The 25,888-nt window shown below is 44.9% G+C and overlaps 1 non-coding gene across 1 annotated transcript; it reads right to left on the bottom strand.

The window, feature by feature from the left end:
- Positions 1-19,013: 19,013 nt before the first annotated feature.
- Positions 19,014-19,087, bottom strand: trnan-guu (transfer RNA asparagine (anticodon GUU)). Its single transcript has one exon. It is a non-coding gene; the product is annotated as a tRNA-Asn (tRNA).
- Between the last annotated feature and the right edge of the window lie 6,801 nt (positions 19,088-25,888).

Here is a 25,888-nt window from a genome sequence, read left to right as displayed (position 1 = left end):
ATGTGGGCGCTACCACTTTGCCTCCTTTTCTCCAAATATTGCCTGCTCCTAATGTTGCCCTGTCTTTTATTCATTCCACCTTTTTCTTCTGAACTGGCCATTGCTTGTAAATTTAAAATTTTCCATTCATTATCTCTGGCTTCATGCTGTCTTGCAGCTGCTAATATTATCTCTTCTTGTTCTAACATTGCTTTTGATGTGCTATCTGTATAGTTATTCCCTCTCTGCCCTGGTGGTAATATTTTCCTATGTGCTTTTATTTTTAATTATTGCTGTTTCTTTCAGTACCGTGGATGATGCCAGTAGGTCCTTGACACCAGGTCTCCAGCACAGAAAAAGACCAGTCAACCCATCAGGTCTGCGCCAGTTAAACTCACGATTCTGGCTGTCCCTGTTCCAGCACTTGGCTTATGGTCTCACCAAGTTTAGCAATGCAAGTGTCCATCGAAATGTATCTTAACACGGTTGAAGGTTTCTGCTTGTTTCACTCTGACAGGCGAGGAGTTGCATCTTCCCACCATTGGCGGCCTGGCTGAAATACTTATTCCATACCTTCTGCGATTTCTCTCCAAAACAAGAAGACAGAGAATAAAATCCCTTCTTATTTGCTTTTGACTCTCATTCATTGTCAGCAAGATTCCAAGCTGTGCAGAGATACCACAATCCATTTCAATCTCATCACCTTTACCACTCGCCTACAATTGCAGAAGTACAGCAGCTACTCGCCTTTCTCCGTGTGGAACTGAGGGAGGGTGAGTCATTACAAGTTTTGTTTGAATCCAACCACTTCTCAGATTTCTGAAGAGTTGAATTCAGTACCAGGCGGGTCTGTTTGTTTCATCCCAATAGATGGGATAAACATTCATTGAAAAACAAAAACATAAATTTCAGGGAAAGCTCAGCAGATCTGTCAGAGAATCAGAATTAACATTTCAGAACTCTGTTTTACCTCACAGGTACTTCCAATCCTGTTGAGTTTCTCCAGCAGTTTTTGTTTCTTTTTGAGATTCCCCAAATCTGCAGCTCTTGACGTTAGCTATGAAAGCGACATGGAAACATTTTTGTGGTTACTCACTGGATAAGTTTTTCATTTGGGAAACACTTCCCGAACCACATTTAAAACACAAAACTGCGTAACGTACAGAAGTGGTGAAGTGAAAACAGCAATCACTCTTGCCTGGGTGCCCTTGAACTATCGCCCTGTTGTTTAACAATTGAACACACTGACTGATTGTGTCTCAGAGGTCAGCTCGCAGGAGCTTGCACGATCTCTAAAGGTAGGCTGTTAGTGAATGCAAGCTTCAAACTGCCTCTTTTCGAATGGAAAATCCTCTATCAGGTTTACGTTTCCAAAAGAATGCCTGGGACGTTCGTTGTGCAGACGTGGGAATTTTGCCAGACTTCTTTGGGAATATTACAAGCACAGTTGATAAAGGGAAGTGGTAGATGAAGTGAATTTGAATTTTTAGTAGCTACTCAACAACAAGCCATATAAAATATCGATGACAAGGTAAGAGTTTATGCTGTTAGGTTTAAATGAGCATAGGCTGCCTGTTGTTTAATTAACAGAAAATATAGAATCGGGATTAATGTGTAGTTTTCAAGTTGAAAAGATGTGACTTCTGTAGTTCCAGAACGGTCAGTCATGGGGCTGCAATTATTTATCTCTGTATTTATTATTTGTAGGAAATGTACAACAAGCACAATGCTGGAGGGCATGCCAGGAGCAGCACCAGAAATACAACAGAAATTGTTGCCAAATAGCTGACTGAAATGAGTGTAGAAAATGTATGGAATTCAGGACCATGGAGGATGTCAATGTTCAGACTGTACAAAACTGACATGAATAGTTTTATGAGACCATAAGACCATAAAACATATAAGTGGAAGTAAGGCCAGAGATAATGGGAACTGCAGATGCTGGAGAATTCCAAGATAATAAAATGTGAGGCTGGATGAACACAGCAGGCCAAGCAGCATCTCAGGAGCACAAAAGCTGACGTTTCGGGCCTAGACCCTTCATCAGAGAGGTGGAAGTAAGGCCATTGGGCCCATCGAGTCCACTCCGTCATTAAATCATGGCTGATGGGCATTTCGACTCCACTTCCCTGCACTCTCCCCGTAGCCCTTGCTTCCTTGTGAGCTCAAGAATTTATCAATCTCCCCCTTGAAGACATTTAACGTCCCGGCCTCCACTGCGCTGTATAGATTTCTATAGATTAAAAACATTTAGAACTCCTGGGAAAGAGGAATAAAATGTCAGTGAAGTAGGAGTTCTTACATGATTTCATTAAGCGGCGAAGCAGGTTCAATGGGCTCAGTGGCTGCGTCATATTTTTATGTTTCAAAATGAAAACAATTTGCCTGATATTCAGTTGGCAAATGTAATTAATATTCCAGTTGAAATAATATAATTCTTCAATGCTATGACCTTGGATGTATTTCTCAAACGGGCAATAGAGTTTTACATTGGTTGCCTCAGCAGTTCCCTCACACAGGGAATTAACCAGTGATGCAGACGGTAGTAAAATCCCAGTTCCCCAGCCCCGGAATTAGGGAAATTCAGTGCCCTGACATTCTATATGCGCAGGGTCAGTTGGATACTAATCCTAAATTCCTATTCCAGTCAATTCCTGAAAAACTTGACAACCTTTGCTGAGCACAATATCTCTCGGTCTGCCTCAAAAATATTCAAGAACTCTGCAGGTTGCAGCGGAGATTTACGAGAATGTTGCCAGGACTGGATAACGTGAAACTTTGTACAATGTTTGGTTAGGCTGGGGTTGTTCTCCTTGGAACACAGGAGGCTGACTAGAGTTTATAATCATATAACAACATTTATTAACATTTAATATTCTTCGGGACCTTGACAGCGTAGATTATGGACAAATGGTTTCCCTGAGCACGAGAAAGAAGTACTAGAGGACATCATATCAGAATAAGGTTCAGCCCATTTAATTCAGAAATGAGGAGGAATTTCTTCGCTCAGGGGTCAGTGAACTTGTGGAATTCTTTCCCACAGACGGCTGTTGATGCTGGATTGTTGGGTATTGTCAAACTGAGCTTGACAGATGTCTAATCAGTAAGATGGTCAAGCACTATCCAGGTCAGGCAGCAGGATGGAGTTGAAGATTATCACTGAAAGGTGCAGCAGACTCGTTGGGTCAAATATTTCTGCTCCTAATTTATTCATATTTCTCCTCCATCATTTTGCCCATTGTCTTATTTAATCGATAGGTCCAACATTATTGCAGGGTGGACTTAGATAAAATTATAGTCTTAGTTTCACGCTGTCATGCCTTGTAGCTAATCACGGCCATTTCACACTGTCTCCTCTGCATTTGTTTTCCACTGATAATATTTTGCATTCTTCAACGGCATTGAAAGTCATTCTAAGTAAGACTGACTGCCAGCACCACCCTACAAACACTCACCAACCTTGTTTATCTTTGTTAAGAAGCCCTGCCCACTGTGACTTCTCACACAACAGCAACACAGAGTCATTCTCTGTCTGAATTTTAAATCAAGGCTAGTGGGGAAAGATCGTTCCGAACAACAAGACTATTAAAGAAGCTACAACTTAACAGTAAAAGTTGGTTCATCAGCATTTCTTTTGCCTTGTTCCTTATTCCTTGTGTCAGTGAATTAAATGTGCCTCTCAGTCTGTCACAGGCTTTCACCTTTGTTCTTTTTCCAGACTTGTGCCTATGAACTTCGAAAATGCTGGGAATACTCGCAAACCTCCCCCCCAGACCCCCATCTGAGAATAATCATTTATTTGATCAAAATAAAACATGTCACACAAGAAGAAGAAATCTTCAGTGTCTTGCAAAACCTTCAGGAGGAGTCCTCTCAGATTTCTTCTGTAATCTTAGCAAAAAAGATCATCCTCACTTGGATTCTGTTCATCACAGAGAGTTCAGGGACAGCGTGAAGATCAGATGCATCTACAGTGCGTCCTATTTATTGAATTTCAAAATTAGGCGATTTTCAGGTTCCTGACTTTAGGCTCGTTGTTCTGTCGTCCTGGCAATGCATCCACATGAGACATACTTCCTGGAGATTTTGTCTGTCACTCACACAACAATCAGGAAGTGGACAGCACCAACCAGCATTGGACCTGAACCACTGGATTTTACCGATACAGTCTATAAAATTCAGCCTCACCGTTAATGTGAAGAGGGGCTGTGGGTCTGCAGTTTCCTCTCCTGCTGTTCAATAACGATCATTCCAACTGTAAAAGGAATTGTTTTTGATTGGAAACATTTCTTCCTGAACTCACCACCATCTGCTTTAACAGGAGGAGCTGAAACCTCCTGATGGTTTGAAACATAAATTTGTCTGTTTACGAATTAAGTGAGAAAATACCTCTATAATGTTAGCAGCACAGCATTCTTACTGACTGAGTGAAGCGGCTAGCCAGAGGGAGGCAGTTGTGTGTTTAAACCCCACGATGGACACTTTGTGTTTGGGCAAACAACATCCCTGCAGCAGTGTTCCCAATATTAAACTTACAGAGAAGTACCACATGTAATTGAACAGCCACTGAATAAGAGAAGCACTACCAAGCAGTACTCTGAAACAACAAGCTCTGCTTCCATATGAAGGAGAAACACTTTGTTGAGCCAAGAGGCCATAAGCCTGACATAATTTGAACACACAACCTTCTGACCCAGAGTCACACACGCTTCCATTGCACCACAAGCTCACAGTTGACAGGTGCACTGCTGTGCAGAATTAAGGCAAGTGATCATACCCCAAGGAGAAATTATGATGATAAAAAGGTCGAAAGGTACCACAATTCCTCCATCTTTCCTCCCCGCTCTCTCCACGTGTCTCCAAATGTTTTTTTTAATCAATCTCCACCTGTTTGTCTGTCCTTTCCTCCCTCATCCTGCCCTTCTCAACTTCATTCTTTCAGCCTCTCTCTTCTTGCTATTTAACTTTCTCGTTGATACATTCTGATCTGAACTGGGGAGATTGCTCCCGGGCTCTGTGTCACAGGGTGGTTCCGGAAATATTCTCGAATCTCCATCAGGTGGAATGAGAAATAAATTATTTGGTTATGGAATGGGAGTGGGGGTATATTCCAATACAGATACGCTCAGGCATTCTCCACAAATGTTCTTGTGAGTAAACGACAAAACAAGTAACTGACTGTACTCCTGCATTTGCATTATTAGAAACCTAATGTTCTTGGTTTCAAGTAAACCTGACTCGCTTTCTTAAGCTCTATCCGGGGTAACGCAATGTATAACGTAATGAAACCTGTTTAGGTATTCAGAGATTGTAGCTTTGTCTCTCGTCGAGTGCAGTTCATGACTTCTTTATACTCCTAAATTACTACTTCTCATTGGCCTAAAGCTGCAATGAGGTTTGAACTTCTGTTGCACATGAACGAGAATCCTTTCACAGTAGAAAATCAATAAATGTTAACAAGAACATCAGAGTGAATGTCCCAGCATCATTAAAGAGTGGAAGCTGAAATAGTCCTACAAGCTGCTCATGGGGACTTTTCCCATATCCACCAACCCAATCATGCAGTTCCTGGCAATGGCAAGGAAACAAAATGGAAAACACAGTCTCAGCTTTGTGAATCTTTAGAAACAGTTTGGGAAGTGGAATCAGCGGAGAATTAAATATTAACTGTCCCATTGAGCAGAGATGTCGTCTTTAAGAATCTGGGGCATTGACTCATGTTCTCGTAATCATTAACTGATCTGAGGCATTGAAAGGATTCTTGTCGTAGTTGTTCTGCTTCTGCTGTTGTCACTATCAAGAACAATAAATCCTGATTCCCTGAACAAGAACGGAGATAGTCCAGGGTAGTGAAAGCGCCGAATCCTAACTGCTAGCGGGAAGTAATCAATTATATTAACATGAATATTTCCTCTGATTTACTTTTGTCAAACTCCCACTTTTTCACATGTCTCCGTTTGCCGTTAGAATATTATCTACATGGAAAAGGAACGAAAACACAGGTCTGGTGGAATTTGAACCTGGTAGATAAAAGCAGGAATTGTGTCTCCAAGAGTTGGTTCACTCCGTAATTATTAGGGGATGGCTTTCCTCACCAATTGAAAAACAAACAGCTGAATTTCATTGAAAATGCTTCACGGGGAACCATATGCCAAACATTTCAAAACCATGAAATATTTTTTACAGGCAACGCTATTCAGCTGCACGCTTTCACACAATGTATTTACATCTACATTTCCTTTATCTGTTTTTGAAAATCATGATCAGTCGTGTCGCAATTTACAACAGGCTTCCCTTTGAATGCAATGCCGCATTTTTCAAAACCATGCGCATTTTCATACTCAGTCTTAATCATATGTTCATGAAATGTCTTTGCACCTGAAGTCATTCAATTTCGAATTGATCTCCCTGCTCCATCCTGCCCTGCCACCCAGTATCCGGCACCCATTCCTCTCAGACCTGGACACTGACTCTGTCCCCTTGTTAAATTCACTCCTTGTATGTTAGCTCACGTATCTTTTAAAACACTCAGGAATCAGTATCTACTTTTATTTCTGAAAAATCGTTGCCCACTAAAATAACTATATGAGTAAGAGAAATCCGACTCCTGTGTTTTCTTTGTCATTCACCGTTATTTTTGAATCTCTGACTTCTTGAGCTTGATTGCGCCGAAAGAGGGGCTGTTCTGCAAATATAAACACACTGAACCTCGCATCGTCAGGGAAATTTCCGTTAGTTTACTTCCCAATTTTCCCAACCTCAGGTGCAGCTCAACTTTTCCAACATCTCGTGAATGTAATCTTGCATTGTCTCCACCATCCCGACAAAAATCGTCTGCGTCTTGTCTAATCTCTGGCGTTTTGGTGAGGATGAAGAACAAGGATTACACACGCTGCTCGAACTGAGACTGAACTACAGACATTGCAGTTGTACAACGATCTATTCATTTAATTAACGTGGTTTCTCCATTTAGAAACTCAACTAACCTAAATTATTGTCTAACCACATCATGGACATCGTCTCTACGGGGACCAAAAGCTCTTGACTCACTTCTTTGGTACTTTCATGGAATGTGGGAAAGGCTTGTAAGGCCAACATCCCTAAATCCCTGTGACCCAACTGACTTTCAGCTTTTTCGAAATGTAACTGTTATTCAACTACCTTTCTGTGAGGCCCGAGTCACTTCCACTGCAGACTGGTAAGGGCAGTTCATATCCTTCACGAAATGTCAGAGTGAAACTGAAATCAAGACTTTAAAAAAAAAGAATCTCCTATTTATTGTGTATCGTCTCTCCATGTAGATGTTCTGTTTGTGCATCACTTTTTGCCTTTCTGTATTGAATTCTACGAAATGATTATTTTGTGAATGAATATATATTCCCCATCTCTCACCATTCTAAACTGATAGCGCACTGCCTGATATTACTTGTATGCTCGTGGATCCTCACATTCCTGGGATGAATCCAATGGACATTCCTGACACGAACTTGCAAGCAGGTATTTCCTTCTCTGTGCTAGGAAATCGTTACTGCAAAGATCTGCAGTTGTGTGCTCATTAAAACCAAGACAATTGCAGCAAGAATTCCACATTCAGTTTTTGCAATCTGATTCCTGTATGGGTTGACTCAAATTAGAATTCGAATTCCTACAGTGTGGAAACAGGCCCTTCAGCCCAACATGTCCACACCAGACCTCAGAACATCCCACCCACACCCATTTTGCCGTAACCCACCTGATCTACACCTCCCTGAACACTCTGTAGCAATTTTGCATGGTCAATCCACCTACCCTGCACATCTTTGGACTGTGGCAGGAAGCCGGAGCACCCGAAGGAAACCCACACAGACATGAGGAGAATGTGCAAACTCCACACAGACAGTTGCCCGAGGCTGGAATCAAACCTGGGTTCCTAGCGCTGTGAGGTAGCAGTACTAACCATTGATGGTTACATTGCATTACACACATGGCTACCAAGCTGCCTGTTTCTACTTACTTCAGAATTTGTCTGAACTCAATCATTTACTGTTCTCTCTTGATCATCCTGTTTTGTACTTTAACATCAGGTAATTTGTCAGTTTATCTAACTTTTCCAACAATTTAAAAACAAAAATCATACTTGTAGTTAACGAACCAATAGAGTGTATCAGTTTAATGAAAATAGAAAGCAGGGCCAAGAGGGAAATCTTTGGGCTCGTAAACCAAAAATTGTGGGTTCAATTCCCACCTGTGTCTCATAGCCTACTGGTTACTAATTTGAGCAAGAAAGAGCCCACTGCAGTTCTTTCTTAGAGTGATAATGCAACTCAGAAGCAGTGATCTGATTTTTCCATTCAGTCTAAAGGAGCAAAAGTTGGATCCAAGATAAGTACTTCAAACCTTAAAAGTGCAATGGTATCAGACTGAAATTAGGACTGATGTGAAATGAAAAAGATAGGATAAGAGTTGGCTCAGTCCAGCTGCAACAGCAGTACTTAAAGGAGATATTTCAGAATATTCAAAACAGAAAGCTCAATTTTCTTTGCCTGTTTTCCTTCACTTTTGAAGATGAGGACATGTTTTTGCAGCCTGACTCTCGCTTTACAATCCCAAATCATCACATCACCCTGAAAATAAGAGTCAGGCAATTAGACACACAGAAGGAACAAAGGACGGTACAGTAGCTGCAGTGGTTAACTCTACTGCCTCACCTGCGTTTGATTCTATCCTCGGACGACTGTGTGGAGTTTGCACATTCTCTCTGTTTCTACGTGGGCTTCCTCAGAGTGCTCTGGTTTCCTCCCACAAGCCAAATATATGCAGGTTAGGTAAATTGTCCATGCTAAATTGCCCATACTGTTCAGGGACGTGTACATTTGGTGGGTTACAGGGGAATGAGTCTTGTTGGGATACTCTGAGGTTCAGTGTGGACTTGTTGGGCCAAGGACCTGTTTGGATACTGTTGGGATTCTATGAAAGCACCTTCAGTGCACCTACAATGACAGATAAAATGCTGAGGAGACACGAGACGAAGTATGATTATTTCAGTGAAAGGATTACTTACATAACGTCTGCTACGTAAAGACTCATTTCATGTTGGAAAAATGAATTTCCTGCCTGTAATTATGATGAACAGCTAAACATTTGCCTCACTACAGCACAATGCTTCGAGGCAGTGACATACCATCTTCTTGAGTTTGGTTGGCTCACCGAGCTGATTCGTTGTTCTGCAGATGTTGCATTACACCAAAAAGAAGGAGAGTACCTCTTCCAAGTATTCAAAGACAATGGATACCCGAAAAACTGGGTCAGAAGATACCTATCACACGAACAACACCAGGAAGATACTATACGCCCTGAAACACTCATCAAGTTACATTACATCAGGAACACGTCTGAATTGACTGCAAGACTCCTACGACCACTGGGCATCAGAGTAGCACACAAACCCACATCAAACCTGTGTCAACCGCTCACCCAGAACAAAGACCCACCACTCACTATGAACAAGACCAATGCCATACACACGCTTCCCTGCAAAGACTGCAGCAAACACTACATTGGACAAACGGGAAGGAAATTAATCACAAGGGTACACAAACATAAATTGGCAATAAAAAGACACACCTAATACTCACTCATCTCCATCCACATGAATAAGGAGAACCACCATTTTCATTGGGACATTGCCAGGATCTTGGGGCAGGCAAAGCAGAGAGAAACACGGAAATTCCAAGAAGCCTGGTACTCCACTGAGAAAGCTGTCAATAAACAAATAGGCCTCGACCCCAAATGCACTCCATTGTGAAGAAAACTGTACGTGAGGTTTTCCAGCTCAACAGACACCAGAGTTTAAATAACAGGCGGGAAAACACAACAGCCCTTCATCGAAGGTTGCACTGATGTTGCTAACCGTTAGGGCAATGAAACGTCTGCAGAACAAACAACCAGCTCGGCGAGACAACGAGCAACAACATCAACAACTCACACTACAAATCGACACTAAAATGTTGAATCTTTTTGCTGTTTCTTCAGTCAAATCTCAATCTGTTTCCCCTGTATCTTTATCAAATTCCTGCTTCCAGTAAACACTTCAATCCAGAAGTAATCTATCTTAGCGCTTTCATTACAAAACAGACACAAGGTGCACCTTGCAGAAGGTGCATGTTGGCAATTTCAGTGATAGTCTGTCTCCCCGGGAGCTGCAGATCTGCCCGGCGCTGGTTCAGACAGCACCGTCCTTCCTGTGACATGTCCCAACGTGAATGGGAGGGCAGATAGTAATAACACGCACTTGTCAATGTGGAGCGAGTGTTAGATTGTGCAGTGCCTCAGTAATGTGGGAGGAAGGATGTAACAGAGGGTTTGTGATTTTAGGAGGGAGAAATGTCTGCGAGAAGAGGCAAGCAATGCAGTTTAGCATTGGCTACTTCACCAGATCCCTCACACAAGGAAGCAACCAGTGCTGCTGACAACCATACAATCCCAGCTCCTGGGCCGGAATCAGAGAAACTCAGTTGCCCAGCCATGAAGATATAACCGGAAATGGGGATGGCAGTCAGCGCAGGAGCTCCTCTGTGGTAATAGACGACGGGATAGTCTGTGCGTTATAACTGAGACTATGTGACAAAACCGAGATAGGGCCGCGGGGATCATGTGCAGAAGGATGAGAGAATGCAGTGCTGTATCAGCAGTAAGCAGGGTGCTACAGATAGAAGCAACACAATCTGTGAGCACGCCGTCCTTCTATGACGGTGTCGAGGTGCGTGCAATGCTGAGGCTGTGAGGTCCAACCTCTCCCAGAGCAGCTTTTATTAACATGTAGCAGGGCTTATTGAGAATTGGTCTGTGCGAAAGGGTACTCAGCAATTTTAATCTGAAGCAAAGTAGTTTTCTGCAGCACAGGTCTGTCAGTGAAAATGTCTCAATTATAAAGAAAAATGATGCAAATATTCAAGTTGTCAGGAGAGAAATATGTGCAGGGAGAAATGGAGGTAATGTTTTCGCTCTTTGACCTTTCTCATGTGGCTAGCCCTGCACTGGGTTGAATTGCGGGAAGCCTTTTTAGCTCATTTCATATTATTCAATTTATTGCAAGCCTGCACAGGTCATTAATGTTATCCAACTTTCTGAAAATTGTCAGTAATATACAATGTTGTGATTAGGCTCAAGTTTAACTGAGGTTGTGGAGGAAAAGCAGGAAAGCAGAGGTGAGATTTTTTTCAGGTCAGTGGTGATCTCATTGAATGGCTGCTTCCTGACGACAAACATGTTTTATTTGGTATTGAAACTCACCAGAACAGGAAAGGAAGGCTATGTAGGTGAAGCCGCGATGATGATTCTCATTGCTGGTTATTCATCTTGTGAGTGTTACTATTACTGCTCATGTCCCTGTTAACAAAACAGCACAAAGGTGAATAGTCCCACGGAGCAGGGACAGTTAAGGCACCTTTCCTCTCTTTAAGAAGCTGAAACATGGACTCTGATGTTCTTGGGGACATTAACTGATCTGAGGCATTCAAACAAATCCACTCAGAGCTGCGCTGCTTTTGCTGTTACCACTTTCAGGAATGATAAATCTTGATTCGTTGACCGGGAATTGAACCCAGGCCGCAGCAGTGAGGGCACCAAATCCTGACTATTAGACCACTAGGGACACTTGACAGGGGAGCTGCATTGTTTCTTAATGACACAGCTTCTGGCTTTCATTTCCCTCTGGCAATCTTTCTCCTCCAATATGATTCAAACATTGTGCTTTTACAAAACGGAAAGAGCCTCAGCATCCCAGTTACCAGCACTTGGCCCATAGCCTTGTGTGCTCTGACACAACAAATTAGGTGGAGGGGAGGAGGCGGTGACTAGCTGTTTGAGATGCTGACATCAGCTTGTCGGGGAAAAAAGTAGTTAATCAAAACAGAATTTATTGGAGAAGATCACGCTCTGTGTTCGGATAATGATCCATACCTGGGGGATATACCTCAACTGTCAACTGATTAGTATTAATTTTCAACTGGAGAAGGACCATCTGAGGAGAAAGAAACGGAGGTGATGTTTTCGCTGTATCGCTGACACTGTTGTGTGATAAAATCTGAAAAAAACGGTTTCTCTGTTTCATAGTACTCAACTTCCCCCGTGCAAATTCGTACAAGTCGTTCCAATGATGCAAACAAAATTGTTCATCTCATTAAGCTTTTTAAATGTTGTGTCAAATGATTGAGATAGTGAAAATGGAAATGTGTGACTTCTGCATGTTTGCAGGATCAGTCTGTATTGAACCATAAAGAATTTCATAGATTTGTTCCTGATTAAAGTGCTCACTGGAAGCCGGGAGCTGAGCAAGATATTGGTGAACCCAACTCAGCTCTGAGAGCAGAAACAACAATTTCCTTTCTTGCAGTACAAAAGAGGTTGTACCACACAGAAAATGTAGCTGCATTGAATACAGGTTGATGTGACCAGCATCCTTTCACAAGGCTGGGTTGACTAAGAAATTCGGAGGGTAGCAGCCTCCACTTGCTTGTCTTCAGTTGTAACGAAGTTGAATGGAGAAGTGTAGCACTTAACATTTATTATTATAAAAAAACATGGTTTTTAAAGGTGTGTCTTATTATTCCATGTGACTCATTGAAAATTGTAAAGGAACTGAGGTAATAAAGTGTGAAGCTGGATGAACACAGCAGGCCAAGCAGCAAATCAGGAGTTGTGTTTTAAATGTTAGATTACGGAAAGTTGGTTAGCTCATATCACTGGACTGGATTCGCGTTGCCTTGGGATGCATTTAACGCCTTCTCGAAAGTCTATTGGGTTGGGATTTTCCCAACATTTGACTCCTAATTGAAGGATTTTATTGAATTCAAAGAACAACACCTGTGATTGCGAATTAATAGCCTCGGGATAATGCCACGAGACCCACGCCTCTCCGCAAGGTGGTTATTTTCCCACTGCGTGGGCAAACATCCAAAATATTTGTTTTCACTTTCTCCATGTGTGTTGCTGTGCTATATTTGCCTCAATGAACCCTGTGGCTCAAACCACGATATCAGGAAGTCCGACATCATCGAGTGCAGCTCTGTTCGAAAAACTGTTCAGGGTATTTGACAAAATGGAAGGCAGCCTGCCCGGGTTTTGAGGCATTGGCAATGCAAAAGTTTTAACAACAAATTTAGTATATCTCTTTCTAAACTATGTCAATTCCCTGTTGCTTCGGGAGAAAAGGCAATAAACTGTTTCAACAACAGCTGCTTCCCATTCTGACTCTATGCTCCCAGGAGCCTGCTATTTCTGCCCTTTCTCCTGGACCAGCGTAGGTCCATTGCCAAATGCGTTCAGCCATTTCCTTCCTCTTGCACGCAGTGCTTTGCATTTGAACAAGCGAATGCGTCTTGGGAAACTGCCCTTGTCTGCACAATCCAACAATGTACAGCGTCAAACCAGCAATAGCAACAGTTTGAGAGATTGCATTTAGATTGAAGGGTCTACTCTCAGCTTGTGGAAAATCACTTGCGGTGAAACAAATGAAACTGGCAGGTCAGCATAGAGAGGATCTGATCTTGTGGATCACTGGAGAAAATGTTAACAGCATAGGACCATTTGAAAACACTGATCCCTGGTTAACGGGTCCAGCTTGCTTCCACTTCACAAGGAATGCTCTTGCCTGCTGTTTAGTGTTGGCTCAATGAACGAGACAAATATACACATGTTCATTCCACACTACAGCAACAAGACGTGTTGAGGAGATGCACAATGAAGGACCAAAAAAGCTGTTAAGAGAGAGCCATCAACTCACTGAGATCAACCAGTGATCAATTATGTAAAGGTCCCTTCTCAGTGACATCAATTTATTTGAAAATTTTGTGAAATGTGCAGACGAGGAGGAGGTCACTCTGCCCAGTGTCTCTGTGCTGAAAGAGAAATGAAACACTTACCTCAGCCCACTTTCCACAACTGCAAATGTAGATCTACAATTATAGAACACGACTGGAAAATCCAGGGAGGTTTTAAACGCAGTCAGTGCTTCTGTTTCATATATTTCCGGCAGTGTGTTCCGTATACCAACCACCCACTGTCTGAAAAAAATGTCCTCGCCCCATAAATCTTTCTGACACCTTCAGCATATATCCATCCTCAAAATTTCCCACACATCTCTTCATATTGTTTTCGAAATTGTGCATTCCATTACTGTGTTGGATCGCCCCAAGCACCACACTTCTCTATTTTCTGGGCTTAATTCCATTTGTCACATTTTTTGCACGCCTGACCAGTCCATCGATATCTTCTTGCAGACTACACCGACACTCTTCGTTTTCAATGAAGTTTCCAAGTCTTGTGTTGCCTGCAAACTTCTTAACTATGCTTCCGATATTGATCTACAAATCATTAAACGTATCTGTAGGCCAATGAGGGACATTTCCAAACAATCTATAAAATACCAACAGGACGAGGCAAGGCAAACAAAAGATGCATGTTCCCGATAACTGGAGAGTCCAAACCCAGAGACCACAGCTTGAGGATAAGCTGTAGCCATATAGGAATGAGGTGAGGGGAACATCATCACCATAAAATAACACGTCTGAAGCATTCTGATCTTCACAAGCAGTTGAAGCTAAAACATTATCAGAGATAATGGGAACTGCAGATGCTGGAGAATCCAAGACAATAAAATGTGAGGCTGGATGAACACAGCAGGCCAAGCAGCATCTCAGGAGCAAAAAAGCCGACGTTTCGGGCCTGGACCCTTCATCAGAGAGGGGGATGGGGAGAGGGAACTGGAATAAATAGGGAGAGAGGGGGAGGCGGACCGAAGATGGAGAGTAAAGAAGATAGGTGAAGAGAGTATAGGTGGGGAGGTAGGGAGGGGATAGGTCAGTCCAGGGAAGACGGACAGGTCAAGGAGGTGGGATGAGGTTAGTAGGTAGATGGGGGTGCGGCTTGGGGTGGGAGTAAGGGATGGGTGAGAGGAAGAAGCGGTTAGGGAGGCAGAGACAGGTTGGGCTGGTTTTGGGATGCAGTGGGTGGGGGGGAAGAGCTGGGCTGGGTGTGTGGTGCAGTGGGGGGAGGGGACGAACTCGGCTGGTTTAGGGATGCAGTTGGGGAAGGGGAGATTTTGAAACTGGTGAAGTCCACATTGATACCATTAGGCTGCAGGGTTCCCAGGCAGAATATGAGTTGCTGTTCCTGCAACTTTCAGGTGGCATCATTGTGGCAGTGCAGGAGGCCCATGATGGACATGGCATCTAGAGAATGGGAGGGGGTGTGGAAATGGTTTGCGACTGGGAGGTGCAGTTGCTTGTTGCGAACCGAGCAGAGGTGTTCTGCAAAGCGGTCTCCAAGCCTCCGCTTGGTTTCCCCAATGTAAAGGAGGCCGCACCGGGTACAATGGATGCAGTATACCACATTGGCAGATGTGCAGGTGAACCTCTGCTTAATGTGGAATGTCATCTTAGGGCCTGGGATAGGGGTGAGGGAGGAGGTGTGGGGGCAAGTGTTGCATTTCCTGTGGTTGCAGGGGAAGGTGCCGGGTGTGGTGGGGTTGGAGGGCAGGGTGGAGCGAACAAGGGAGTCACGGAGAGAGTGGTCTCCCCGGAAAGCAGACAGGGGTGGGGTTGGAAAAATGTCTTGGGTGGTGGTGTCGGATTGTAAATGGCGAAAGTGTCGGAGGATCCGGTGGTTGGTAGGGTGGTGTGTGAGAACGAGGGGGATCCTCTTAGGGCGGTTGTGGCGGGGGCGGGGTGTGAGGGATGTGTTGCGGGAAATACGGGAGACGCGGTCAAGGGCATTCTCGATCACTGTGGGGGGAAAGTTGCGGTCCTTAAAGAACTTGGACATCTGGGATGTGCGGGAGTGGAATGTCTTATCGTGGGAGCAGATGCGGCGGAGGCGGAGGAATTGGGAATAGGGGATGGAATTTTTGCAGGATGCTGGGTGGGAGGAGGTGTATTCTAGATAGCTGTGGGAGTCGGTAGGCTTGAAATGGACATCAGTTACAAGCTGGTTGCCTGAGATGGAGACTGAGAGGTCCAAGAAGATGAGGGATGTGCTGGAGATGGCCCAGGGAAACTGAAGGTTGGGGTGGAAGGTGTTGGTGAAGTGGATGAACTGTTCGAGCTCCTCTGGGGAGCAAGAGGCGGCGCCGATACAGTCATCAATGTACCGGAGGAAGAGGTGGGGTTTGGGGCCTGTGTAGGTGCGGAAGAGGGACTGTTCCACGTAACCTACAAAGAGGTCGGCATAGCTGGGGCCCATGCGGGTGCCCATGGCCACCCACTTTGTCTGTAGGAAGTGGGAGGAGTCAAAAGAGAAGTTGTTGAGGGTGAGGACGAGTTCAGCGAGGCGGATGAGAGTGTCGGTGGAGGGGGACTGGTCGGATCTGCGGGACAGGAAGAAGCGGAGGGCCTTGAGGCCATCTGCATGCGGAATGCAGGTGTATAGGGACTGGACGTCCATGGTGAATATGAGGTGTTGGGGGCCAGGGAATTGGAAGTCCTGGAGGAGGTGGAGTGGAGGGCGTGAGTGGTGTCACGGACTTAGGTGGGGAGTTCCTGGACGAAAGGGGAGAAAATGGAGTCCAGATAGGTGGAGATGAGTTCGGTGGGGCAGGAGCAGTCTGAGACGATGGGTCGACCAGGGCAGGCAGGTTTGTGGATTTTGGGAAGGAGACAGAAACGGGCCGTGCGGGGTTGGGGAACAATGAGGTTGGAGGCTGTGGGTGGGAGGTCCCCTGAGGTGATGAGGTCGTGAATGGTGTTGGAGATGATGGTTTTGTGCTCGGGTGTGGGGTCATGATCGAGGGGGCGGTAGGAGGTGGTCTCGGAGAGTTGGCGTCTGGCCTCGGCGATGTAGAGGTCAGTGCGCCATACTACCACTGCGCCACCCTTGTCTGCGGGTTTGATGGTGAGGTTGGGGTTGGAGCAGAGGAAGCGGAGGGCTGCCCGTTCTGCGGGGGAGAGGTTGGAGTGGGTGAGAGGGGTGGAGAGGTTGAGGCGGTTAATTTCTCGACGGCAGTTGGAGATGAAGAGGTCGAGGGAGGGTAGGAGGCCTGGGGGTGGTGTCCAGGAGGAGGACTTGTGTTGGAAGCGGGTGAAGGGGTCAGTGGAAGGAGGGTTAGGTTCCCGGTTGAAGAAGTAGGCATGGAGGCGAAGATGGCGGAAAAACTGCTCTATGTCCAACCGTGACTGGTATTCGTTGATGTGTGGTTGTAGGGGGACAACGGTGAGCCCCTTACCAAGGACTGACCGTTCATCCTCAGTCAGTGGGAAGTCTGGGGGGATTGTGAAGATGCGGCAGGGCTCAGTGTGGCTGTCTCCTCTGGGGTTGCTGGCTGTGGAGGTTGTGGGCGGAGCGATGAGGTCGTCGGCCGTGGGCGGGGTTCCATCGGCTGTGGGCGGGGTTCCGTCGGCGTCGGCCGTGGGCGGGGTTCCGCCGGCGTCGGCCGTGGGCGGGGTTCCGTCGGCGTTGGCCGTGGGCGGGGTTCCGTCTGCGGTTGGAGGATTGGGGTGGGCGGCAGCAGCTGCGGTGAGGGTGGTGTGTGAGGTGTTATACCTGGAAGTGAAGGTGGTGACTGCAGTTGAGGTTCCGGAAGTTCTGTGGCCGGCGGAGGCGGATGTGACGTCATCGGTTGGGGCCTCCGGCCGTGTCTTCATGGTCAATGGCGGCGGGTGCATGGTGGGGGAGGGACAGGGACAGAGTCAGGATTTGGGAGGCGCAGGAATCCTCTTGTACATCGTTTATTTTTCAAAGACGGAGTTAGTTATGGTTCTTAGGTCTCATGGGACAAAAGGATATGGAATGAGAAGTAAAACAGGGAACTGAGTTGGATGATGCCTATGATCATATTAAATAGTGGACCAGGCTGGAAGGACCGACTGGCCTCTTCCTGCTACTATGTTTCTGTGTCTGCCACATACATCACGTGACCTTGCACAGAGCCTGTTGAAACAACACTGGAAACAAGTTATCAGTGACAAAACAACCATCAACAATAATCTGTTGTTTCTTGCTGAAAATTTGTATCTGTTTAGATATTCACTCTTCTTTGAGAGATGTATGTAAATTGCTGCATATTCTTGAACATAGAAACGGTGATTATAGTTGGTGTACGGTGAGTCATGTCACAGAATGAAAAGCTCCATGACTGCGGGGGTGTAAAATTGCCCATGAGGATTTGTTTTCCAGATTTGAGAACAGTGCACAATGTTGTTAAATGGAGCCCTATTGAGACCACCTCTCTTCGGAACAGATGTGAATGAGACGCACATTTTGGTGCAGACAATTTCAAAATCCTAAATAAGAAAAAAAAGTCAGAGATCACAGAAAACCTACTGTATACACAGTGACCGTTCGGCCCATTAAGGCATGGAATGTCCCCAGCATGATCTGCGGAACCAGCAGGCTGCTCTGCTGCTTCATGTTCCAGGCAAGATGCATTGTTCACTCTTTTCACTGAAAGCGAATGAAGATCGTTACCCTATTGCTGCTGTGAAATCAAATCCTCCATTAATTCTTACCACAGTTATTTGCTGTGATGGTGAAAAGGAGGATAATTGCGATGTGAAATTTTGTTAAATTTCTCTCATTTCCTTCATTTCTGTCCTGGAGAAGGGAACTGATGAGCCGCTATCTCAATCCGCTGCAATCGTTGCCGGGCAGGCACACCCACACTGTTGATCAGAAGGGAAACCCAGCCCCTTTGAGATTGTGATTGTTAATCATCACTTTTCATGGGTCATTCTCATCCTTTCTTTCATTTTCCTTATGAGAGCATTTTCCGGAAAGTGGCGTTGGACTAAACTCCCAGTATAGTGGAAGCGCAGTTTGGGATTGCCCCGCTTCCACTTGTGCAAGTAGTTCATGACACAAACAAGCCGAGCTGTCTCACAGACAGCATTTATGCTTTGGTGTGTCTGCAACTGCGTTCGCCTTGTCATTTTAGCCTCGGCTGCACGTTAAGACCTGTCTATGTTGGGTTTCGCTCGATTCATGATGAGCAAATATGGTTATCTTCTGGCAGCCAAAAAGCACCCTGGAGAATGGGTCATTGGGTTAAGAGTTGAAAAGCACTGCGTCCCTGGGTGGGCTCGAACCACCAACCTTTCAGATAACAGCCGAACGCGCTAATCAATTGCGCCACAGAGACTGGCTCTACTGGCATTTGCCAACAAACAATTAAATTGGGAATGAGCAAGTGTCGCTTCGTCGAGATGGACAGCTTGAAAAGAGACACTTCGGTGCACCTCTTCCATGCTGGCCAGATATTTGAAATTAATTTAACCCCATTTGCCAGCATTTGGCCCTTATTCATGTACATTTCATCCACGGTCTCCCTTTATGAGCTCCATTTTTAACATTAGTAAGCAACTCTTGGAAAAGTGTCAAGTGCAGATTTCCTTTCATCAAACGATGTTGACTCAGTTTGACTGCGGTCATCTTTGGTGAATGTTCCGCTATTTCTTCCTTTACATTGTTCCCTAGCATTTTCCAAATGACAGATAAGCAATTGGTACAGATGTTAGCCATTTGGCCAATCAGGTCAGCTATACATTTTAATGAGGTCCAAGCTGATCTGGTAATCCTCAACACCACTGTTCTGCCTTATCCACGTGGCCCTTGACTCCTGAAATGAATAAATGTCTGTCTGTCTCAGCCTTGAATATACCGAGCCAGGACAGCCTCTGTTTTCAAGAATTCCACAGATTTGCTTCTCCCTGAGTGTGAAAACACCCACCTTATCTTTGATTTAAATGGGCAACTCGTTTCCCTGAGATAACACACTCGGGTATAAATCAGAACACAACAAGCCTCCAAAGTTCGGTGTGAACTCACTGGCGTCCCCAGCCCCAGTTGTAAGTATTTGAAACATTTTGTTTCTCGGCCTCTCATTGAACCAACTACCCTGATTTGCACGTTAGATTTCCCAAAGATGAATCTGTTCCAAACGTACTTCGTTGGCTGCGATTTAGGTGGTGGTGAAAGGCGTGATTAAAATACAAGGACATAATTTTTTCTCGACCCATTGCCCTGGCAGTCAATCTCTCTGCTCATGGAAATGGATCCGTTCCATCCACTCTATCGTTCATCAATGTGTTTAGTTCAGTTCAATCCCACAACAGCCGACTCTGTTCTGATCAAGTACAGGGTGACAGGAAATATTAGGGTCGTGGTGCAGACATCACAAATCGAGCACTCACCTTTCCTGTTAGAACCATTTCATGAGAAATATTAACAGATGGTCAGTGGCCTGTAGTTGTAGCTAAGTGGTTAAGGCAATGGCTTAGAAATCCCTTGGGGTTTCCCCATGTAGGGTCAAATCCTGCCAGCTATATTTCTGTCAAAACAAGTGCATGTTTTCTCAGCTCTGGCATTGCATTGACATTCAGGGCACACATGCTGTGAACAAGAATCCAGCTGCACTCAAAACCTCACCTCTGTTTTTTATCCACCAATATCATTGGACCTGTTGAGTTTCTGCAGTATTCTGTGCGTTGGTTCTGCAACACTGCTGTTTTTTCGTGAAATAGCTCCAATTTCGGAAAAGTACAGCTGACACAAGACAATTATCATTCCATTCAAGGCAGGTGGGAGTTTGAATTCACTACGAGCCTGGTTTAAGGGCTGCTACAAGTGCTCGCCATTTTCTGTGATGCAAATGGCTGTCGCTTTTGACTGTGAAATGTGATGTTGGGGGTTTGAAGCCACTGAGGAAGGAACAAGAGCTGTTCTCAATCCACCAGTTCCCTTTTGATTGTACTGTTTCAGGCTTTAATGCAGTCAGGAAAATATTCCCCAAATGTAAATCTTGTCCGGTGAGTGACCAGACTGGTATTTTGATGTTGATTTCCTTACTTCCATAAAGAGCTGGGGATGCTTGGAGTCAGAACGATGAACAGACACTGCACTACAGGAGGGAGAAAACAGAGTTCTGAAGAGGTTCTGAAGACTTGGCTCAAATTATTGGGCCACAGTTGCTCCCAGATCTGCTGAGCTATTTTCCTGCTATTTATATTTTGCTTGCAAATGAATATTTGTTTTATCTGTTGGGCTAAATCAACCAGAATCACCATGTACCAAATTTAATACTTCAAAAATCTGCAGAGTGATTGGATTCAAACAAACCAGGCAAGAATTTATTCTGCCACAGCTCAACTGACCACCGAAGGCATCCTGCGAAGATAAACAGCATCATACCACTTGCAGTAATCATGGCCAAGTGGTTCCTGTAAAGGGCTCCAAATTTGTTGGGGCATCCCTGTGCTGGTTCAAATCCTGTTGACTGTGGCGGGGCGATGGGGGGGGGGGACTGGAGACAAGTGTGAGGGCTGTTTGTTCCCTCCATTTTGCATGCGACAGAATTCAAAGCAGTGGGAAACAAACTTTTCACTCAGGGCACCAGTGGTGGGGAGAAGGCAATTCACTGCCTGTCATTGCAGAACAGTCACGAACCTTCATAAAAGTCATCCAGTTTTGAGATATCCACTGTGAGCCATCTGCTGCGAAATAAGACTAGAACAGTCAGTCCTGAGAAAGGGTCAGCCAACCCACAGTGTTAACCCTGATTTTTCTTCACAAATACTGCCAGACCTTTTGAAATTTTCTGGAAATTTTGATTTTGTTCCAAGAACAGTCAAGGCCTTGAGTTCAACTGGTCAGACCCGATGGACTGAAGGTTTTATTTTTCTGTGGTGGAGCCCTCTATGATCATGTGTGGTCAGCTTCATTTGTGAAGTGACAGGACAGCGTTTTCAAAATGCACCCGAGCCAGGAAGGTGTCGAACTGACTGTGCCCTCATCTAGCAATCAGACACGTCATCCATTGGGATTGGGAATAACTGGCACTATGCATGTTCCTGGAATCAGTATCTGGGAGATAGGAAGATGCAATCCTGGTGTCTCTTCACCCAGCCATGTGATAACCCATCGCTTCTCAATCCGTTCCTTGTGCCTGACATTCCCTGGACCTGTTGCCAAGGTAAAGATTGAATTCACGATCTGCCTGCGTTTATATCGAGCAGCTCATTGACCTCGGAGCTGGGCTGTCAAAGGGAGCTGGAGGTGAGGCAGGGACAGAAGCAGAAAGAGATGTGACATGAAAATGTTTAGAGTTTGTTGTGGCCAAGTTCACACAGGTACGATGATACACTTGTGAAGGTCTGAATGGATTTCTCCTGTTCTCAGTTGGTCTGCTCTGAGCTGAACAGTAAAACGTCCGTTCTGAGATGAGAATAAACCGGTCAAGTAGAAACACATTACTTGCATAACAAAGTGTGCAGCTGGATGAACCCAACAGGCCAAGTAGCATCTTAGGAGCACATCCTGCTGCACACTTTGTTATCTCGGATTCTCCAGCATCTGCAGTTCCCATTATCTCTGAACACATTACTTGCAGTCTCTTTTGTCATGCCTGGCAGTAATTCCTGACGATCTTTCAGACGTGAATGACAAAAGGATCAGGATGTCAGAGGCTGCATCATGACACAGATACAGTTCACCGTTATTAGGGACAGATATCACCGATTGTGAGTAACTACAGAGAAATACAAGAGGCAGAGCCTCGCTGTGGACTCGATGGACTGAAAGGCTTCTTTCTGCGCAGGAATGAAGCAATGGGTTTATGACGTCACTCTCCCTGTCTCTGTGAGGGAGCGGGTGTGGGAGAAACAATGGCTCATTATTAACCCTCCCTTCCACGTTGTACTGTCTGCAGTCCCACAACTCAGGGCCATTGGGGGTGTCTCTCAGTGAGTGAGTGTTTCACTCAGATTCACTTAACATGGGACTTTTGGTCTCAGACATTAACTCCTGCTCAGGAAGCAGCAACGAAACCAACGCCTGCTTTGCAAAAGATTGCCTGCAGGATTTCTGTTTGAAAGCTAATCCTGAACATCAAACAGGCTGCACCAGAAAGGGGCTTATTTTAATTCACATGAGGGAAGAATGCCCTGTGACCATTTCTCTGTTTCCTGTTGGCACACCATCTTTCTATCTCTCAGATAACAGACATTGAGGGAAAGTTCACATTTTGATAATTACGTGTGTGTATGTATGTAACTGACTCACCCACCTCAAGTGTCTGAAGAGGAGGAATTCGAAAGGGCACTGACATCTCTCAGCACTGGTTGCAGGCAGAAAAACAATAATTTAATGAGAGGGCCCGGCCCTGGGGTAATGGACAAACAGCAGCGTCCCAGCAGCAGGGAGACAGAATGAGAAGATGATGGTCTGGAAACTGTTTGCTCCTTGGAATTCCTGAAGCAATGTGGGATTTACGTCACATGAAGCGAGTCTCAGCTGGTTGAGGACTGGCCCCTGTGATCTACAAGTGGCTCTTTGGTCCGGCGTAGAATTCTTGCTTTGGATCTTACGGCATTTATAAATGACAGAAGTCCCAGTTTTACATCCTAAGCAACCAAACGTGTTTTGCCAAAGCACCCAATTAATTATCTCAAAAAGCAGCTTTGTGAAATGAAGTCGAAATGCCTGACTTTGGGATAGGGTACAGGTCCCATTGGAGTGAACACGGCCAAGGGATATACTTGTTCAAAGGAAGAACTAGAGTTTTAGAATGTTCGCACAGGCAATCCGACTCTGAATGAATTCTTAGCCTGAAGTGTTTCTCAATTGTGAGAGTGAAACTTCAGAAAGTAGGATCATGAAGTGATTGGACAGATTCATGTGAATGGTAGACAAATAGGAGACTGTTAGAAAAAAACAGGCCAGGCTGCATCAAAAGAATTGTTTCTGGAGGCAGAGAAGGTGTTGTGAGTATGGAGCATCGAAGATAGGTCCACATATTGAAGCATTAAAACATAGCTGTCTGTCAGAAATGAAGATGGATTGGAAAGATTAGACAGTTCTTGGGGAACGTAAGGCTGTAAAGTGATCCGAATGAATCTTCCAAGTCATGAAGAGCATGGACAGAGGAAATAAAGGCATGAAAGTGCTACCACTCCGTGCCTGAAAGGATTGAGAACGATTAGGCAGATATTTGAAGGCGTGAGGAAAACAAAGTAAAAGTGACTTGAGGAAGAACGTTCTCACACAAGGAGTGGTTCGGGTCGGTAAATCACGATCTGGCAGTGACACAGGCAGATTCAATCAACACAAAATGGAATTGGATAGTTAAGTTAAAAGTACCTGTGCAGATGTTACCGGGAGACGGCCAAAGAGTGATACTAAAAGAGATAATTATTTGCTTACTGTGGAGACGCAGCATAACTGAGGTAGGGTGCATGCCCTCCGTCTGAGCTGTGACAAGTTTTGTGATTTTGAGCGAAATTATAAATCGACCAACAGAATGTGGGAAATTAGACAGATTATATTTACACAGCTGTGACACGTCTGTGCGACAAAACAATGGTGAAGAACTTTTAACATCAAACTCGAATTGAAATGCTGCACTCCACATGAAAAGCTGAATACTTGCCTGAGAGGCAGATCATTCAAGGTAGCAGAGTGACACAGTGGGAGTGTGCTGGGCCCATAACCCAGAGATCGATGGATTGAAACCATCATCTGCTATTTTCTATGTGTTTGCAGTGACCTGAATCATGCATTTTAATTAGCTCTCTGCTTCCCTCAGCTTCATGCATCTGAAATAAATATCTCATGTTTATGCACTGGCCAAGTTCACACAGGTGAGCTGATACACTTGTGAAGACCTAAATGTCTTCTCCTGTTCTCAGTCGGTCTGCTCCAAACTGAATCGTAAAACTTCCCCTTTGAGATGGCAATAAACCAGTGAAGTAGAAACACATTATCTGCAGTCTTTTTTTTCCAGGCCTGGCAGTAATTCCCCATACTGTTTCAGACGTGGATGGCAAAAGGACCAGGATGTGAGAGAATACATCATGACACAGATACAGTTCACCATTATTAGGGACAGATATCACCGATTGTGAATGACTACAGAGAAATACAAGAGGCAGAGAGAGTCAATGTGGACTCGATGGGCTGAATGGCTTCTTTCTGCATGGGAATGATGGCATGGGTTTATGACGTCACTTTCCCTGTCTCTGTGAGGGAGCGGGTGGGGGAGAAACAATGGCTCATTATTAACCCTCCCTTCCACATTGTACTGTCTGCAGCCCAGCAACTCAAGTCCGTTGGGGATGTCTCTCAGTGAGTGAGTGTTTCACTCAGATTCACTTAACATGGGACTGTTGGTGTCAGACATTAACTCCTGCTGTGGAGGTCACAAATGAACGTCCGCCCTGTGTGCAGACAAATTCTGAACATCAAACAGGCTGCACAGAAAGATCGCTTTTTTAAGTTGCTGAAGTGCCTAATCTCGCGTTTTGACTTCTATCTTTCCCGGAACCTTTCCATTTTTTCCATCTGCCTCTGATAAACATCATTTGATGAAAAATCGCCTTTAAAATTTTCTACACAAGTCTGATTTCACCCATTCCGCTCCTTCCTTCTTCCAGTGTTTGAGAGACAGCGACAAAGTGTATACCACCCCCAGCCATGCCTGCCCGTGGCCAAATTGGTTAACGCATCTGCTGATGGGGAGAGCTCTGTCCCACGGAGTGGAGACAGATGGAGAAGAAGATGTTCATTGCTGCGTTGATTGAAGCAACAGGGAATAGGATTTTCTTTCAGCAAAACTTTCAGATATGTTATTGCATCCCACTGGAGCAGATAGAACTTGAACTTTCTCTCCGACATCCGAGGTAGGGACACAATCACTGCCTGAGTGGCACCTCATTTATTGTTAAGTGGGCTGTCACTAGACTGCGTCATTGGCCTTGTGGCCTGATTCTCACATCCCGTGGCTGTTAGGAAGGCAAGAAGTTGCTGGCTTCGATCGTGCGTGAGCAGTTGTTGCCTCTGACTTTTTTTTAATTTTCAGGAGAGCGTGGGGGTTGCTCTTTATGAAATCGATTTCAGTCTATGTTCCCAAAGGGTGTTTGCTGTGAATATATCACATGCATCCACTTCA

This window comes from Stegostoma tigrinum, chromosome 7 (assembly GCF_030684315.1).
Source record: "Stegostoma tigrinum isolate sSteTig4 chromosome 7, sSteTig4.hap1, whole genome shotgun sequence".
NCBI lineage: Eukaryota > Metazoa > Chordata > Chondrichthyes > Orectolobiformes > Stegostomatidae > Stegostoma > Stegostoma tigrinum.
The sequence above is the reverse complement of the archived record's forward strand: the minus strand, read 5'-3'. Positions and strand labels throughout refer to the sequence as shown.